This window comes from Cheilinus undulatus, linkage group 7 (assembly GCF_018320785.1).
Source record: "Cheilinus undulatus linkage group 7, ASM1832078v1, whole genome shotgun sequence".
Taxonomy (NCBI): Eukaryota; Metazoa; Chordata; class Actinopteri; order Labriformes; family Labridae; genus Cheilinus; species Cheilinus undulatus.
This window is the reverse complement of record NC_054871.1, coordinates 10,651,961-10,670,802: the sequence shown is the minus strand read 5'-3', so window position 1 is coordinate 10,670,802 and position 18,842 is coordinate 10,651,961. Positions and strand designations below refer to the sequence as shown.

The window sequence follows — 18,842 nt, the reverse complement described above, 5'->3', positions numbered from 1 at the left end:
AGGCCTTTAAAAAATGTCTCACAGCTCAGTGGTAAATCACAGCCGGTATCTCGCTGGTATTTTCTTGGCGTCTTCATCGACCACCTGGGGCTCTTCCGCAACTTGTTCCTCTTGAAGAAATTTCTGGTGTAGCCCCCAGCATCGAGGAGGTAGTCAGCTGGCTGGCCAAGACATTTAACAATGTCCCTCAGCATTTCATACTCTCCATCTATCGAGAATGGGTGGTTTCCAAGGCTCAAGAGGATGAGCACACAGCCAAGACTCCACATATCTATGGCCTCAGAGATGGGGAGACCCAGGATTACCTCAGGTGCTCTGTAACCCAGTGGCTGAACACACATTCCTTGTTTCACTTCAGATGTAGACAAGGCCAGGCCAAAGTCGATTAGTTTGACCCTGAAGGGCTCATTCATGTGGTTAACCAGCATCACATTATCCGGTTTCAAGTCAGCATGAATGATACCAATGTCTTTTAAGGCATCAAGAGCTATCAATATCTGCGTTGCGATGGGCCTTATCTCTTTTACAGACAGTGTCCTCCGTCTCTCATTGAGAAAGTCATGCAGACTTCTATCCAGCCTTTCAAAAGCAAGACAAGTGTGTCCCCTGAACTCAAAATCCTCAAGAAATCTCACCAAGTTCTTTCTGTCTGGGTCCAGGATGCTCACAATTTTCAGCATGCCAATCTCCCTTTTGATAACGTCATCGTCCTTAGTTTTGAGGATCTTGAGCGCCACTGCCTGTGATGAATATAAATCCACACACTTGGCAACTTTGCCAAAACTCCCCTCACCAGTGAAATCTTCAATAAGGTAGAATCTTGTGCTGCTGCACAGGATATCGCCATTTTTTAACTCTAGGTTTCTGGATTTACCTAAAGCCTTTGGGCAACATACAGTGGGCTCTGATGAACAGCTGGATGAAGCTGAACCTTGTCTGAATACTTTTGGTACTTTTTCAACCACACCACGTTGAAACATTGCTTCATTGTTGTCCACAAAAATTTGATCTTCTTTATATGCCACATTAGGAGAACAATAACTGCCATTATCCATAGGGATGACCTGCATGAAGGCCAAGGACTCTTGAGTATACATTATGGAGCTGGTAATCAGAGACTGCAGGTGAGACATTGTAATAAAGGGATGCTTGAGAGCGTCTTTTGGAGTGATCCTTTTCTTAGGATCCATCTCCAGAAGACATTCAAGGAAGCTCAAAAACATCCATTCTTCCTCCAGTTCTGTTGCTTCTTGAATGTTGGGAAAGTGTAAAATCAGACTCTCAAGGCCTTTAAAAGATGTCTCACAGCTCAGTGGTAAATCACAGCCGGTATCTCGCTGGTATTTTCTTGGCGTCTTCATCGACCACCTGGGGCTCTTCCGCAACTTGTTCCTCTTGAAGAAATTTCTGGTGTAGTCCCCAGCATCGAGGAGGTAGTCAGCTGGCTGGCCAAGACATTTAACAATGTCCCTCAGCATTTCGTACTCTCCATCTATCGAGAATGGGTGGTTTCCAAGGCTCAAGAGGATGAGCACACAGCCAAGACTCCACATATCTATGGCCTCAGAGATGGGGAGACCCAGGATTACCTCAGGTGCTCTGTAACCCAGTGGCTGAACACACATTCCTTGTTTCACTTCAGATGTAGACAAGGCCAGGCCAAAGTCGATTAATTTGACCCTGAAGGGCTCAGTTGCATGGTTAACAAGCATTATGTTGTCTCCTTTCAGGTCAGCATGGATGATACCAATATCATTAAGGGCATCAAGGGCTGTCAATAACTGCATTGCGATGGGCCGTATCTCTTTGATAGAAAGAGGTCTCAGAAGTCTGTCCACCAGGAGTTGATTTAGACTTCTATCCAGCCTTTCAAAAGCAATACAAGTGTGTCCCTTGTGCTCAAAATGTTCTAGAAATCTCACCACATTCTTACTGTCTGGATCCAGAATGCTCACTTTCTCCAGCATGGCAATCTCCCTTTTGATGATTTCACTGTCTTTGGTTTTGAGGATCTTGAGCGCCACTGCCTGTGATGAATTTAAATCCACACACTTGGCAACTTTGCCAAAACTCCCCTCACCAGTGAAATCCTCCAAAAGGTAGTGTCTTGTGCTGCTGCACAAGATGTAACTATTTTTCACATCAAAGTCTTTGGATTTACCTAAGGCCTCTGAACAAGATAGAGAAGAGCTGCTGGTTTGAGTTGGACTTTGTCTGGTTACTTTTGGTGCTTCTGCTGAGCCTATGATGTCCTTAACTTTGGCTGGAGCATCAATTTTGGCCTCCTCAGCAGCAACAGATGGTTGAATTATTTCTTCAGCTCTTTCCACAAAAACTTGATTCCCATTCCCTTCGTCTGCAGACAGCAGCTGATCCTCTTTATCTACCTCATCCACAACAAATGAATTTTCCTCTTCATCTGATCCATCGTGAACAGATAGGTCCTGGTCATCAGAAAAGATCTCCACTTGTTGGTCTGAAGAGTTCCCAGCAAGCCTGATGATGACCTCTTCAGCTCTTTCCACTAAAACTTGATTCCCATTCCCTCCATCATCCAACGGCTGATCCTCTTCATTTACCTCATCCAAAACAAATGGATTTTCCTCTTCATCTGATCCATCATGAACAGATAGGTCCTGGTCATCCGAAAAGATCTCCACTTGTTGGTCTAAAGAGTTCCCAGCAAGCATGCTGGTGACCTCTTCAGCTCTTTCCACAAACACTTGATTCCCCTTCCCTTCATCTGCAGACAGCTGATCCTCTTTATCTACCTCATCCACAACAAATGGACTGTTCTCTTCATCAGATCCATCATGAACAGAAAGGTCCTGGTCATCCGAAAAGATCTCCACTTGTTGGTCTAAAGAGTTCCCAGCAAGCATGCTGGTGACCTCTTCAGGTCGTTCCACAAACATTTGATTCCCATTCCCTTTATCTGCAGACAGCTGATCCTCTTCATTTACCTCATCCACAACAAATGGATTTTCCTCTTCATCAGATCCATCATGAACAGAAAGGTCCTGGTCATCCGAAAAGATCTCCACTTGTTGGTCGAAAGAGTTCCCAGCAAGCCTGATGATGACCTCTTCAGCTCTTTCCACTAAAACTTGATTCCCATTCCCTCCATCATCCAACGGCTGATCCTCTTCATTTACCTCATCCACAACAAATGGATTTTCCTCTTCATCAGATCCATCATGAACAGAAAGGTCCTGGTCATCCGAAAAGATCTCCACTTGTTGGTCTAAAGAGTTCCCAGCAAGCATGCTGGTGACCTCTTCAGCTCTTTCCACAAACACTTGATTGCCATTCCCTTCATCTGCAGACAGCAGCTGATCCTCTTTATCTACCTCATCCACAACAAATGGATTTTCCTCTTCATCAGATCCATCATGAACAGATAGGTCCTGGTCATCCGAAAAGATCTCCACTTGTTGGTCTAAAGAGTTCCCAGCAAGCATGCTGGTGACCTCTTCAGCTCTTTCCACAAACACTTGATTCCCCTTCCCTTCATCTGCAGACAATGGCTGATCCTCTTTATCTACCTCATCATCAAAAAGTGGATTGTTCTCTTCATCAGATCCATCGTGAACAGATTGGTCCTGGTCATCCCAAAAGAGCTCCGCTAGTTCGTCTAAAGAGTTACCAGCAAGCGTGGTGGCCTCTGAAAAATCCACAACAACCTCTGGTGATCTTTGGGGTAAACTTGAAATATGTCCCGCTCCTCTTTGGGCTCTGGCTAAGCTAGTGGTCACAATAGCCTGAGCTGGTGGTTCAGAATTATTCTCCCCATCAGCTCTATGCGTGGTATTCCCAATTTCCTCATTACCAAAAAAACTTGTTTGCCCAAGGCAAGAGCAACAACATGCAAAAATATTTTTCCACATGATTGGTTCTACAGCAAACTATTTTGGGTTTCTGAGTAACTGAAAAATTCAAGACAGATTGTGGGTGTCTGAATTGTCTGACCTGACAGCAGGTGTAAGTAGTAACTGACTAAATTCTTTTAACAGACTAAAGACTCCTATTTTAGCAGTGATGTGCTTTGATCTATGACACTGAAAGACCATTTCAAAGCCCCGCCCACTTTTGGAATTCCCCCAGGATTCTGGAATTCTTCAGGACTCTGTTGCTAAGGGGCTCTAAACTATGGAGTAGTGAGAGTGCCAAATTACAAAAATAAATCTGTAAAAGAATAAGCAAATAAAAGTGGAAATTTAAAGTTGAATATATATAAAATAAAAAATACATAATGTTGCTATATAAAGCAATATTAGTCAAAAAAGGAATCCATAAAAGAAAAGGATACTAAAAGCTGAAATATAAAGACAAATGAATAAAATAATTACAAAAAAATAAGAAGAAATGTGCCTATAAATATAATAAAAAATAAATAATGTGGCTATATAAAGCAATATTAATCAAAAAAATCAATCCATAAAAGAAAAGGCTAATAAAAGTAGAAATATAAAGATAAATAAATAAAATCATTAAAAAAAATGTTCTTTTATAAAGCACATTAATTTAACATTGTGATCAGTAAATTGCCATAGCTTTTTAGATGCACTTTATTGTTGCTTTTACTGCGCACATTAAACGCCACATTGTCGTTGCTTTAACTGCCTACATTAAATGTGCGTTATAATGTCGCTTTAAAAGCAAAGGAAATAAGCGCAGAAAAAATGTGCGCAGTAGGAATGTCTTGGGCGCAGGTGCAGAAGGAATCTTGCTTAAGGAGAAACATGGTGGCAGCACAGTTGACAAGGGAACTTTTAAGACTTGCTGAAGTTACAGAACAAGATGAATATAAAGGAGAATATTTTTGAGGACATAATGGAGACTGTTGGTACTATCCTAAACCATTGCATATTCTCTATACTCATTTCTATGTTAAAATCTGATTTAGCAGATTAACAGGCTACCATAGTTATCTAAATTTTCAGTACATTTTGTTACATGTTGTAGAGTGATAGAACTTTCCCTGTTTAATGTTTGATAGTACATTAAAGCTGCATCTACAAAAAAAAAAAAACTTCTATTTTGGGTGCCCAAGCACTTCATGTAGGTCATTCATTTTTCAATAGTGTCTGTTCAAGTTCAAGATTATGTTATCATGACAAACTTTTCAGTTGCTGAACCAACAAAGGTGACTGCTGAGTCTCTTGATTCCAGTCCAGAAGTCACATTCTGTTTGACATGAATCTGAAAAGGCATGAACCAGTGGAACCCTGTAGTGAAGAAAAACTTTTTTTCTGTGAGGTGTAAGCTCACCACTCTTAAACCCTCCTAATGCATCCTGGATAAGTGGCAGATGACCTGACAGCTGGAGTGTTCATTTCCCATCTTTGCCACGTCTCCTCAGTTCCTCTTGACCTTTTCTAAGAAGCACCAGTCAAGCAAAGACATAATAAAAGAAGAAATAAGGGACTAGGATGGAGCCGGCACAAAGAGCCTGACTCAAGACGGCTGTTTTTGTTTACGTGTGCAAGAATCGACATGGGGGCTGCTGTATGAGGGTCCAGGCCACACATGTCACATCAGGAGGCATGATTATCCTGCAGGATTACACTTTAATCAATCTAAAGCACTAGTCCCTGTCTGCCACTGTGTTAATCCCATCAAAGGAGGGCTCTTTCTGCCTGTCAGCTTATCCTCTTCCCATTCACCACCATGTTAAACAACCCACAAAGCTGTATGTCAAGAGTCGTGCAGGCTTCGGCGTGAGACGTCGGGCCCTTGCTAAGCAGCCCAGCATCCAATCCAGCAACAATTCATTCAATTTCAAAATGCAGCTGAGAGGATTTTCCCATTGAAGAGGCAAATTAATAGTGGCCATGCATTTTGATTTTAACAGTAATATGGAAAAAGTAGTATTAATGTATTTCATAATGTATTCGTATGCTGCAGGGGTGATAAGATTTGTACTTACAATTCATAAAATGACTATTTCAATAAAGAAAAGGCCATTTGTGGTATTGTTAAATGATTACACTGACCTAAGCTTTCCTACTAGAGCAAAGATTATCCACAACAACCTGTTATCACTCAGGGTGCCAAATTAAACCCATTATCCAACCGATCATCTAGTCAATCCACAAAAATACTACTAGACTGTAGTGATGGATTAGTTATTTAAGACATTTATTGAGCAATAAAAGCCAAATGTTCTGTGGATTTGCCTTTTAAAGTGTTATGGTGAGTGTATTTGAGTAAAAGTAGAAGTGCCACTCTAACATCAGGTACCTGACATGCAACCCACCTCCCCATGGACACACATACTCTGTGTGAGGTGCATGCTGTGTAACCAAATCAGAAACTGGTGTCTAAGCATATATGGCTGAAGGAAAAGTTGCTGTAAACATGAAGACTGGGAACTATGCTTGACTAAATTATGGATTTATACCATCAGAATGTTTTTTTTAATCACTTATTGGTTCAAGATTTTTCAGCTGGGGCCAAAAAGGGGGGGCTTTATGATTCACTGAGGTATCTTATTCATAATTCCTTCCCCTCAGGCGTTACAACAGCAATAAAGCACTGAGCATTTAATGGTAAGTTACAGCCAGTTTCAACATTACAGTCTCTAGTTTTGCTAGCTAGCTATGTCTAATCATTTATTGATTTCAGTAGGTTTGAATTATTTTACAAATATCGATTTATCTCATATCAGTGAAAATCCAATAACATGCATCTCTACTAAAAAAAGGGAAAAAATGCTTTATTTAATCCATACAATTCTTATAATAAAGGAGAATGACCTTAAAAATGCACTTCCGCATTCACATTTGAGGTGACACCAGAGCCCGTGCACAGCCTTGGATTCCAGAGAACTTAAGCGTTCTGGGGTGCTTCCAGCGTGGGGCTGAAGCACACAACAGCCCCTGAAAGAAAAAAAATCCCTAAAAATCATAATCCAAAAAGTACATTCAGATCCAGGGAATATGCAAAATGAACATGGACAGGGAAACGTTGGGTTTGAAATAATTAAACCATAGTGCTGCATAAATCTTCTTTCAAAATGGCATTAAAATCAAACCCCAACCATACCCTGTTGCATGGAAAAAAAATATAATTTCAGTATGAAGAATTTCCATCTGTTGTGTCTTCTTGCTTTACATATTTTATTTTAATGTATTCATATTTCTAAGGCGTATGCAAGTCAAAGCAGAAGCACAATATCAGGATGTTTCCAAAATGTGCATGCACATACAGCTACATATTTAATATTTGCAATAAAATCTTCTTATTAATCCTGTCATTTCCAGAATTTCATCAGGAAATGGAGCATGTCAATTTCTCAAAACACAAAAAAAAAACCACAAGAAAAAAACACACAAACATCCTGCGCTGTAAACACACCCACAGTGTATTCAGAGTGCTGGTAGTGATGTATTTATGTGTCTGTGATGAAAACCCCACTCTGGCGCCTTTCATCCCCTCTCTCCCAGCCTCCCTCCCACACGGCGCTCATGAATGAATGGAGAGAAAGAGGGAGGGAGTGTGTGGAGGAAGAGAAAAGGTTTGAAAGGAGGAGAGAGAGAGGAAGAGGAGAAGTCACTGAGGGACAGAGGTGTGTGAAAGGGAAGACACAACTCGTGCATTCAGGATAAAAATAACCAAAGAGCCAGGGAGAGTTTTCTTTCTTTTTTTTTTCTGCAGAAACTCTCCATCCATCTGTGCATGCATGACTGTGTATGTGTTTATGCGTGTGTGTTTGTAAAGCTCAGAGGGAGGATGAAAGAGAGAATCATGTTTTTAGCATCGATAAAGAAGACGGATGAAGTTCCTACGTAAACTGACATCCAATATAGAAAATAAATATGAAAAATAAATCTCCTTAAGGTGCCTGTTTTCTAAAACTCCTACATCTTTTCTCAGTGGACACCAACGTCAAACACTACCCATCGGCTTGATCCTTCCGACAAATTGGGCTGTTACCCAGGCTAGTTATTTCTCTCTATATTTAACCACACTTGGCACAAGCATCCTAACTGGTTTAGGGCAAATCTGGGGCTCTGGATTTTGTCCAGATTGCTGTATTTCATAAAGCAGTGGAAATCGGCTTAGTCAGCTGCAAACAATGCACAGCAGTGGCATCGTGACACAGAAAAACAAAGCGTCAGTGGGTCACTATTGGTTTGTTTTTGTGCCACGATGCGGGCTGGCAGAGCATGTGTTGGCTTTAGCTCTCAACTGGGAGAAGACGTGACCACACAGCAGGAGGAGAGTGAGATGTACTCAGGCCTGATGGCGCTCACAGGCATTATTTTTAACCATTTGATTCAGTTTTCTCCAGACAGGTGGGGTACTCTGTGCAGCCTGGATTGTTTGCATGGGGGTATTTTGTGTCATTTTTGGCTTGCAAAAAAGAAAAACAATGGCTTATTTTGGATTTTAAATGGTTTAGAGTTGCATTTGCAGCCATTTTTATCCATTATTTGAAACTAGGCCTGCATGATAGTAAGAAGATCTGCAATGAATGCTGTCATTGGCCAATATAACAGCCATTATATGATGTTAAAGGTTGTCATGACATCAATATGACACTATAAGAATCAAACCATTTAGATAGATGTTTCATTACTTTGGCATCAAAAATAGAAGTCCAAGGCTACCGGTGCTGAGTATTTCATGTTATCAGTGATCAAAAATAGCAAGAAAAATCCCACACATGATCTAAATTTCACCAACACATTAGCAACACTTAAGAACCGGACAGTCTTCAGCTATGCATCATAGAAAAACAACTGGTATGCATAAGCATGGCACTATCAAAGTTTTGACAACCTTGCTTGAAAAACACTTAAAAATGTGCACTTTGCATATTAGAGCCTTTCTACTAGGGGTGTACCATATTGGATTTTGCCGACGTATGATATGTCGATATTTGCAAACTCATTTTAGCTGATATCAATACCAATATATGCACAACTTTTTTATTGTATCCTGTGCAAAGAGAGTCTGACACAAGTGGAGCTGAGAGAGGAGCAGGGCAGTAGACTGTCTAGTGGTTGTTTTATGTTTGGTGCTTCATCCCAAATGTCCAGGGCCCACAGTGGGCCTTCTTAAGTGTGTAGCACCCCTAGGGAACCACCTATACCAGATGGTACAGTTGTACATTTTACCAGTATTTAAGTGGTTAGTGAGTGTGAGTGGTTAGCTGATACTTATATGCCAATAATATCATGTGTTTTTGCTTTCTACAACTCTGAACATTTTAAAAGTATCTGTGCCTGTGACATGGACCTTGTTGAATCCAAATGATTCCCAAAAAGCAAAAGTTCTGTCATCTTTAATCCAAGATCTTAGTTTTCCACAATCTTCTTTCTTTCAAAAGTTACTATGCAAACCTTGCAAAGTTGATGGATTGACCAGATTCCATGTCTGTCATCATAATTTCTCTTGCAAAGCTCCACTGGCGGTGTAGCGGTTAGCTCGGATGTAGCAGTTTTTGTAGCAGTTTGACTGCATGGCCCATTGGTTTGATAGGTCAAACCCTCCTTTGGTGAGTGTGGCAGTAATGTTTTGCATAAAATGTCTTTTTAGTATCTCTGTACTGAATTCTAGTCTGCCTTGATGTTAATGGGATTTTTGTGCAGCCTAAATTGAAACAAATGCAAGTAATTTCAGTTGTGTTGGATAAAATCTTAGAATGGAATTACATGCTAAAACTTCAGAAATAAAATCAGATTAAACTTCTGTTTAGTTTTAGGATAAGGCTTGAGGTGACGGTTAGGATTCCAAAGGTGAAAAGTTAAAAACCTGACCTGCAAAACCTGATTACAAAATGGTCAATAAAGCAGAGTAAACAGTCTGTTTACAAGCTAGTCCTCCATGTTGCTTACGTAGCCCCATTAGCTGCGCAAGCTACGTAGATAACTGAGCTATGTATCTTACATAGCAAAAGCTAAGCTCACAAAGCAGCTCCGTAAGCTACATATCTACGTTATCTGCATTGCTAAGGTAGCCTTAGCTATGTTTGCAAAAGCTCATATGCTACAGTTAAATAAGATGTAGAAAACGCAGCTACATTGCTAAGCAGGTAAAGTATCTATGTTAGCTTTAGCTAAAATTTGTTAAACTTCAAGCTACTCATGCTTACTGAAGCTAATGTTAACTACATAGATAGCATAGCTATGTTAGCGTTAGCTTGATGCTACAGTGAGCCACAGTTGTGTAACTACTTCTAAAACAGGTCTATTCATGATTTTATTCTGGATTAGACCTCAGACCGTTTTCTCAGTTTTATTTATAAAATGCTGCTTAGTCTGTAATGTTTAAATTGTGGTTATTTCAAGAATCTAACTTTTTTATGAATAAAGTTGAATTTTTAAAAAATCTAAAACTCTATCCAGCCTGTGGTCCTTTGCTGCATGTCTCTCCCCACTCTCATCCCATTTCCGACTCTACCCACTGTCCTCCTCCGTCAAATAAAGCCAATAAAAAGCCCAAAAATAAATCTAAAAAAAAAAAAAAAAAAATCTGATTTGATCACAGAAATGCTCTCATGTTGATGTTAAGCAGCTTTAATATTGAGCATGCTCAAATTGTGCTGCTAGTGTTAAATAAACAGAATATACAAAAAACATAACTGCGATTAAAAGATGTAATTATTTTCAGAGGTCATTATGAATATTTCATGCTGCTGTTGGCTACAAATATGTAATAAAAATGACCTTTATTTGGATAAATTACAATGCTGGAGGCATGACTATGACTGTGAATTGTACAGCGCTAGTATGAATACATGCACTATTAACAAGGGAAAAACAAAGTAATAACTTTGCAATTGATTTATGTTTCCTGGAGTTCTTTGATTCGGTCTAATTTAGTTACAGTAAACCTGCGACTGCATTGTGGTTCATTTATAGCGCATTCCTCAGGGCTGCAGCTAGGAGTCGGTTATTGATTATATATTGGTTTCCTCTGTGCTCTGCAGTGACTGTTCTCTTCAGTCGTGTTTCTCTTGTATGTATCTGTAAGCTCTGTGAAACTGTAAGATGTCAGCACACGTAAAGCAGAAGCATTTATAACCCATGATGGTTATATTAATTCACACTGACAGCTGCCCAAGCACTAATTCGAACAGGAAAGCCATTCCTGTCTGTTGTAAATGTGCAGTTCTTCTAGAGATTGCAGTGGTGAGAAAAGTAATTTGCTCCGAGGCCTTTCGGGCTCAGACGGGAGTTTCATTTAGACACTAATGTTTCTGAGGAAATATGACTGCAGTGGAAGGAAATCTATTCCAATGAGCGAGTTTACTGGTGCTACCGAAACCCTATTTTAAGATGCCAAATTTATGCAGATCCAACTCGCTCCTGTATCACCCGTAGCTTGCTTTTTCTTGCCCTTTCTATCTTCAATCTCGCTCTCCCTTCCGTCTCTCTGCATCTGATTTGTTGGATGCAAAGAGAGATGCCTCAATGTTTCAGCCCGCTGCTGACTGATAGAAAAGCCTGATTTGGAGGCTGACATGCAGGCAGAAAGATGGATAGAGGGGAAACATGGCCTCTGGAATGCTTTGCTGACATTCTCTCTCTCCTTTTCCAGCTCATTTATTCCTGAAACGTCTCTCAACCCGGCCTCACGACAGCTGACATGGAGAAGATGCACAGAAAGACGGAGTCCTCCCTCCTCCAATTGTCCCTTCCTCTTAATCAAACCCTGAAGCTAGGATCATTCCTCCTTCTTTCTTCTAGATTTCTTCAGATGCTGTGCAGAGTAAACACTCTGCAGGGTCCGATCTGTCCAGCAAAATGCTTACTAGCAGGAGGATGAAAGGCATGCAGCACCGACTTGAAATCAGGCACTATCTGTTATCTGATTGGCCGACATGAAGAGCTGTCTGTGGATTTTAGTTACCGGGGAGAACGGGGAGATAATGACACCCTGTCAGCAACCTCTGGTGGTGCAAGGGCCAGACATGAGATATAGGTAGATACTGTAGGATGGCATGTTTGTGGTTTATTTTATGAGGATATATTACAGATAAATAAAATAAATAAATAACAACTATACCTCTACCATAGGAACAGAAATCCATCCTCGCAACTATGAAAAATAATCCAGGGAAAATGAATGGATTTGATTTTTGGGGTTTCACTGAAGTAAACTGTTTGCAACACAATAAATTTGTGTGCAAATGTATTTAGACAACTAATAAATAAGGATGCATAATATCGAGTTTTTACTGATATCTGATATGCCAATATTTACAAGCTTATGTTTGCTGATACTTATTGACAAAGATATAGCTATAAATGTAGTTTAAAACCAAATCTAAAAACTAAAATGAAACGCTTCATCTGATGTAGTTCTGCCACAAACTTACTCAAACATACAGCTGATATTAACAGCAGAATATCAGTTGTAAATATCTGCACGTTTATATCTGCCAATATAGATAATAAACTTTTAAAGATAATATCTGCCAAAACGGTTATAAAAATACTATGCACCCTTACAAATTAAAGTAGAATAACTAATTTAAAAAACTTTTTTTTAGAGTATGTTGTGCAAAATGAGTTAAAAAAAAGAGTTCTGGGGAAAAGTGCATGTGAGAAATCCATCTATTAGGTATTTATGCTAAACAAATTATTCCACAGTTAAGGGGGAGAAATAAAATATGAGTGTTATAAATGTGAAAATAATGTCACAGTTTAGATAAGTAAAACAAGAATGCATCTTTAAAAGGAAGTGTATAAAACATGCATAAAAGCACATCTAAAAAATATGTTTATATATTACATTCTTACTGCCTTTATTTTGATGGGACAGCTGAAGAGTGAGAGGAAATATAGGGAAAGAGAGTGGGGGAAGATGTGCGGTAAATGGTGCCAAAATCGGGAATGGATCCTTCAACAAGTACAAAGAGGACTCCTCTGTATATGGGTGCTTTCTTTACCATCTGAGCTAAACCTATTTGATTCACAACACTGAATAAAATCCTTTCTGATCAACTACTGCATACATCAGTGGACAGTAGTATATGACCGCCTCTTAGCTGGTTCCCATTCTTGGACAATGGAAGTCAACAATAGCCCATAATGATGGTAATATTGGCAAATTCTTAGCCAGAAGCGCTGGCACTAGGAAGACTATTAAGGTGAAGAGGAAGGGCTGTCATGTCTGATGGTGCTGTGCAATAGAACCCTTGGTGTGGTATCTTAGCTCCTTAAATTTTAAATGTGCCATTTCATCTCTAACCCACCAGGTGCGTGAGGGTAGAGCCTGGTCGTTCCGTTTAAGAAGGATAAGTCAACAGGGAAGCAAATGCTGCAGAGGTTGATTGGGATTTTGAAAGGGATATCCCCTTCTGGGGTCATGCCGAACAAAGCTGTTTAGGATTAGGTGGTATATTGCAGGAATACATTTGTGAAAAAGTTTCAAATATAAGAAGCCAAAATAGGGCGATTGACTGGCTGGAGAAAAACATTTGCAGCCCAGTAGCAATGCAGGAAATTGAGAGGCGAGAAACCCCCTCCAACTTGCATTTTACTTTTAAAAAAACTTTGCTCAGGCATGAATTTTTTTTTTATATTCCAAATGAATGTGGAAACATGTTTGTCTCATTCTCTAAAGACAGACTTTGGGAGAGGTTGTTGAGGTCCTCTTTTACTTTTTCAAGGGCTGGTTGAAGGGTCTTCTAAAAAAGCTGTTTCAAAATCCCATGTAACACATACCCCAAGGTATCTAAATGAGTCTTTATAAACTTTAAAAAGGAAGTCAGTTTAAGAAAGCTCATCTACGTTAAGTAGAAAAAGTTTAGTTTCAGTTAATTTGATTTTGTACCCAGATACACGGCTAAACAGTGCAATGGCATCAAGTGCCACTGGAATCAATCTGAGATTGTCCATGTGAGTGTGACTGTTTTGTTGTCTCTGTATGTCAGACTGGTTATTGTCAGGTGACCAGTCCAGGGTGCATCCCACCTCCTGCAAAATGACAGCTGAGATTGACTCCGGCCACCCGTGGCCTTGAATGAGAGAATCGGTATACATAATGGATATCATTAAACATGAAAGCCAGCCTCAAAAAAAAAGTTGGGACCCCATGTAAAATGAAAGCGAACCACAGCATGAAAATGTTCTTCATGACAAAGGAGCCCCTAAACTGTAGAATGATTGTAAATTAAGCGAGACTGGTAAAATATTAGACTTTTTATGAAGCAAATACTTTCCTAAAATCAAATATATTTCTCATGTTCGACACCTGAATGTGATATTTCCAATTCAATAAAGGTTTCAAATCTTTTTCTCAATCATCATATTCTGTCTTGATTTACATTTAAGGTCCCAACTTTGTTGGAAATGCAGTTGTACCTGTTTCAGTTCAGGGACTGGATTTTCAGATGAAAACAGCTTCAAACACTGCTCTGATAGACAGCCAGGAGAGGTCCCTCTGATGATATAATCCAGCTGATTGGAGCTATTCATGGTGGGTGTGCTGGTTCAAGTACTGCAATTTAGTCTGATTGTGTCACAGTGACACCTGCGCCTTCCCTCTCTCCCTCCACTCATGTATCTGAATCTCTTTTGGGAGAATATGTGGTTGAAGTAGTCCTCCAAAGATGCTCTTTGAATTTTCAGGCTGTAAAGAACGCAGTAAAGGCCGCTGTTCTCTGTTTGCCTAGAAGGAGCCATCAGATGTCCTTTGGATGTCACTCTTGAAATGAACCCTTAAAAGCAGCAGCCTCTAAATTATGAAAGTGATATTTTTACCTTATTGTCTAATTAGCCAAATGTTATTACAGTGTCGGGTTTCTTTTAACTCTGAGTTGTATCTGTTTCTTGTCCTGCCTCCTACCTGTTGCCTGCCAGCTGTGTGTTCTGTCTGCCAAGGTTGCTCTGTTTGTTTTCCTGATCCTGCCTGCATGTCACAAATTAAAGTGTTGGCCTGCATTTAAGCTGGCATTTGACTAACACTTGGATCCTATTACCAGGCGTCAGAAAATCCAGCTTTGAGCTGATATGACACTGCATTTAACTTTAAGCTAAAGAAAATGCATTTTAGTCTGGGTGATATGTAAAATAATCATGTTTTTCATAAAAGCATAAATCCTGGGATACTTGTGCAATTCAGAGCCATAAAAATTTCCAGAATGGAGCAATTATGCAAAACACCCTCTTATGTCCACAGCAGGCATTCTCCCTTCCATCAAAATGTGATCTATTTTATACCTTGAAACCTAAACTTCACATACCAACAGAGGAAATACAGGTTTTTGCCCAATGAAGAAGCTGAGACCATGCAACATCGCTCTATCCAGGTGAGCAGGGTCTGTATAAACATTGGCGTATGAATCCATGCATTTCTAGTGTTTTGAAGCCTGGAAATGCTACTGCAACCACATTTTTGATCAATCTATAAACAGGCACAGAGGTAGAGCTCAGTCAGGTCTCAAGCCCCTCTGGCAGGAAGCTACAAATCCCCTGTCAGACAGCTCAACCATGCACCAAATCATGTGAATTAATGAGAAATACAAAGCTTGATTTAGAAAAATCAATTAAAAATCCCTCTCTAAACAGTGTGAAACATTAAACATTAAACATTTGGTATGCAACTTCATTTTTGTGCCGTATGCGTTTTTATTTCTGCTGTAAAAATGGAAATCTTCACATGGGGCCAACTTTTGCAGCAAGACTCAACCAGGTACCTGAAGATTTGCAGGTTTTTCCACTTCCACTTGACCTTCAGCCTTGTCCCATATGCACAGAGATTTCTCCAGTTTCTCAGAGTCTTTTGAAGATACAACATACTGTAGATAGAGGGGTAGTTAAAATCCTCATAATTCTACATTAAGGAACCTTTTTCTGATAGTGGCAAGTCCAAACACATGGACATCCCTGTTTAAATATAGGTGTTTATTACATCAGAGTGTCTAAGAGTCTCAGTTATGTCTCATTTCTACAGTGGACTATATTTGCAAATAATCTGGCAAGTCACTTCTCAATTTTTTGCTTTTTCTAATATTGTCCTGCAATTTTTAGACAGTTTTTTGCCCATCTTCACTGAGACTGCCTCTCTAAAAAGCCTCTTTTATGCATTAATTGGCAACAGGTTATCGCTTATCTGTTTTCAATTAACCTAATTAGCTGCAGAATGCTCCTCCAGCATTGTACCACTTACTTTTCCAGCCTTTTGTTGCACCATCCCTACCTTTTTGAGATGTGTTCCTGCCTTCAAATTCGAAATGAGCTTTTATTTTTTCATGAAATAGTAAAATGTCTCAGTTTCAACGTCTTATATGTTGTTTGTGAATAAAATATGGGTTTATGAGATTTGCAAATCATTGCATTCTGTTTTTACAGTTTACACAGTGACCCAACTTTTTTGGAATTGGGGTTATAGTTCCTTGCATTACTTAAATCAAAAAGCAAACTAACAGGGGGGAAAAGGGTAATGCGCTCTGAGGCCCAGCTGGCCGCACAGAGCTTTGCCCTTTTCCCCCTGTTAGTTTGCTTTTTAAGCCATTTGTCCCTTGAGGGTTACTGCAGCTGTTGTAGAGCAGTTGTTTTTGTTGTTATACAGATTGTTGTGAGAATAAAGCCATGTGGATGTGCACATGGTGTGAGTAACGAAGCGTTACTCAAATTATGGCGTAGACATCGAGTACCTGATTGCTCATACCTACACGTCCACCGAGTTCTGTACAGCACAATAAAATGTACAGAAACATATTAACCAATGCTTCTAGTACATTTAAAGAGATGAAGTTGTGGATGTTTGCTTGTTGGGGAAATTTCTGGTGCACTCTCTGACATTAACTAAACCTGTCTCACATTTGTCAAAGTAAACATGAACATCCAGTCAAAACAGGCATGGGAACAGCATTGTCCACATCTGTGTATATGTTTAGCAGTAGAAAAACAGATTTGTGTGTCTGGTCCCTGGTGGGAAGCGAGTGTTTTAGCAGCTCCAACAAGATGCTGTGAGAAAGAGAAAAGCACAAACGTACACTCACAGGTGGAGGAGCAGACAGGGTTCAGGGCTCATTAAATCCCGGTCAGGCAGCAGCTCCACTGAGGCCGAACACTCGGCGAGTCACACGAGAGACGAGCACACGCCTGGATGCTTCTAACCTGGAAACTTACAAGCAACCACTGGATAGTTGTGCTCTCAAACACACACGCATGCACACAAAGTCATATGCAGCGGTGAGGCATTCATCTGTTGATCTACATTCCTGAGCTTCATGCAGCCCATTAGTGCCAGCTATCTCACCACCAGTTTGCTTGAAAGATGGGACGAACATCAAACAATCTTAGCACAAAAAACCCACTCTGTTACTCTGGAAAAAATCTTGACTTTGCCCTCCGCTCCCTCTGTCACTTTCCTCCCTTTTCATCTTTGTTTCATCTCTGCCTTCATTGTTCTCTCTTTTACTTCCATCACCTCAAATGTGTGCGCTCTAACCCTCCTAAAGCTGAGAAAACTACCTTAAAAGGCGCATTAGTGTCTGTGTGTGAAAGGGAAACAGAGGAACACACAAACAGCGAAGGGGGGGGGAGAGTTTAGAAGAGAAGAGCGCTTCAGAAAGCAGATTTTCTCTGGGACTTGCAGATGGGACTCATAAAACTTTTATGAGAAAAAATAGGGCTGTCATTTGATCGAGGAGGCAAAAGTTGAGGTTGAAAAGGATGTTTGGAAGGTTTGGACAAAGAGACCAACAACATTCTGTGCTTGCACAGAAGCAAAAACACCAAGAGAAAACACAAGAAAATGCAGGGAACAACTTAAAAATATGCACATCTGCACAGGAAAAGCTTAAAAGTAAAGATGTCTGAGTTTAGAAATAACTACAACTGGTTAAATGCTTCCACAGAGTTTCCAACTGACTGGACAATGAATGCACAGTAATGGGTCAAGATGAAAGGCTGTGGTGCTTCCTGTGGTGGTGAAATTCATAAGAATGCTACAAGCAAAGCTGGCCATGAGGCCTAATGACCTTGACCTTTGACCTCCATAATCTAAACAGTTCACCCTTAAGTCATAACTGAAATTTGTGCAAAGTTTGAAGGAAATACCTCAATGTGTTCTTCTGATATGTTTACAAGTAAGGGATGAACTTCACCTTGACCTTTGACCTGTAACTTTTAAACTCTTAAACTAAATTTGAAGAAAATCCCTCCACCCATTCTAAAGTATTCATGATTAGCTAGGAAAGCAAGGGATTAACTTGATGCCTGATGAGCTTGACCCTTGATATATGACCTCCAAAATCTCCTCAATTCATCCTTGCAAAGTCTGGAGAAAGTCTGTCAAATTATTCTCGAGATTAAATGTTTGTAAAAATGACGTGGACGTACGCCAGATGATGGAGCTGAAAACAATGCATTTCCTGATGTGGGCATTCACAATAAAAGCATCCATGAAAAATAAAAACTATGGACTTTAATTGCAAAGAAACTGTCAGAAATAGTGGGTTATTAATTATTGAACTATGCTTTAGCAGCAGTACTGGCGAGTCAACACAGCTAGTTTACAGCTGCTTCTCTGACCTTACTTATTACCTCGTCTTTGACTCATTGTAGATTTAGAACAAGTCATAAGCACCATCAAACATTTGTTTAAGCCATTATCAGATCTGAGCTCAATAATCTAAGATGATCCAATGCAGCTCACAGGTTCTGTTAAAGCCCCAGACAAACCAACAGAGATGCTTTGCAAAGCAGGAGCACTCGCTGCATGTTGGTGTTATTACAAACATCACGCTTGGAGAGGGAAGACACATTTTACCTGTTTGCACATTAACTATAATGGCACAAATGGGTGCCACTTTGACTGTTCGTTATGCTAGAGTTAAACATACTGATGACTGGACTCAGACTGAGCTGTTGTCT

General features: G+C 40.0%; 1 protein-coding gene across 4 annotated transcripts in view; it reads right to left on the bottom strand.

Moving 5' to 3' along the window:
• Positions 1-18,842, bottom strand: part of kank4 (KN motif and ankyrin repeat domains 4) — a 170,576-nt gene that overhangs the window by 134,327 nt on the left and 17,407 nt on the right. The window contains exon 1 of one of the 4 annotated variants that reach the window (XM_041790799.1): positions 16,964-17,009. The exons of the other annotated variants lie outside the window; for them this stretch is intronic. The gene's annotated coding sequence lies outside the window, so the exon portion shown is untranslated. Of the gene's footprint in view, positions 1-16,963; positions 17,010-18,842 lie in introns of those variants that run through there. 4 annotated transcript variants of the gene reach the window in all.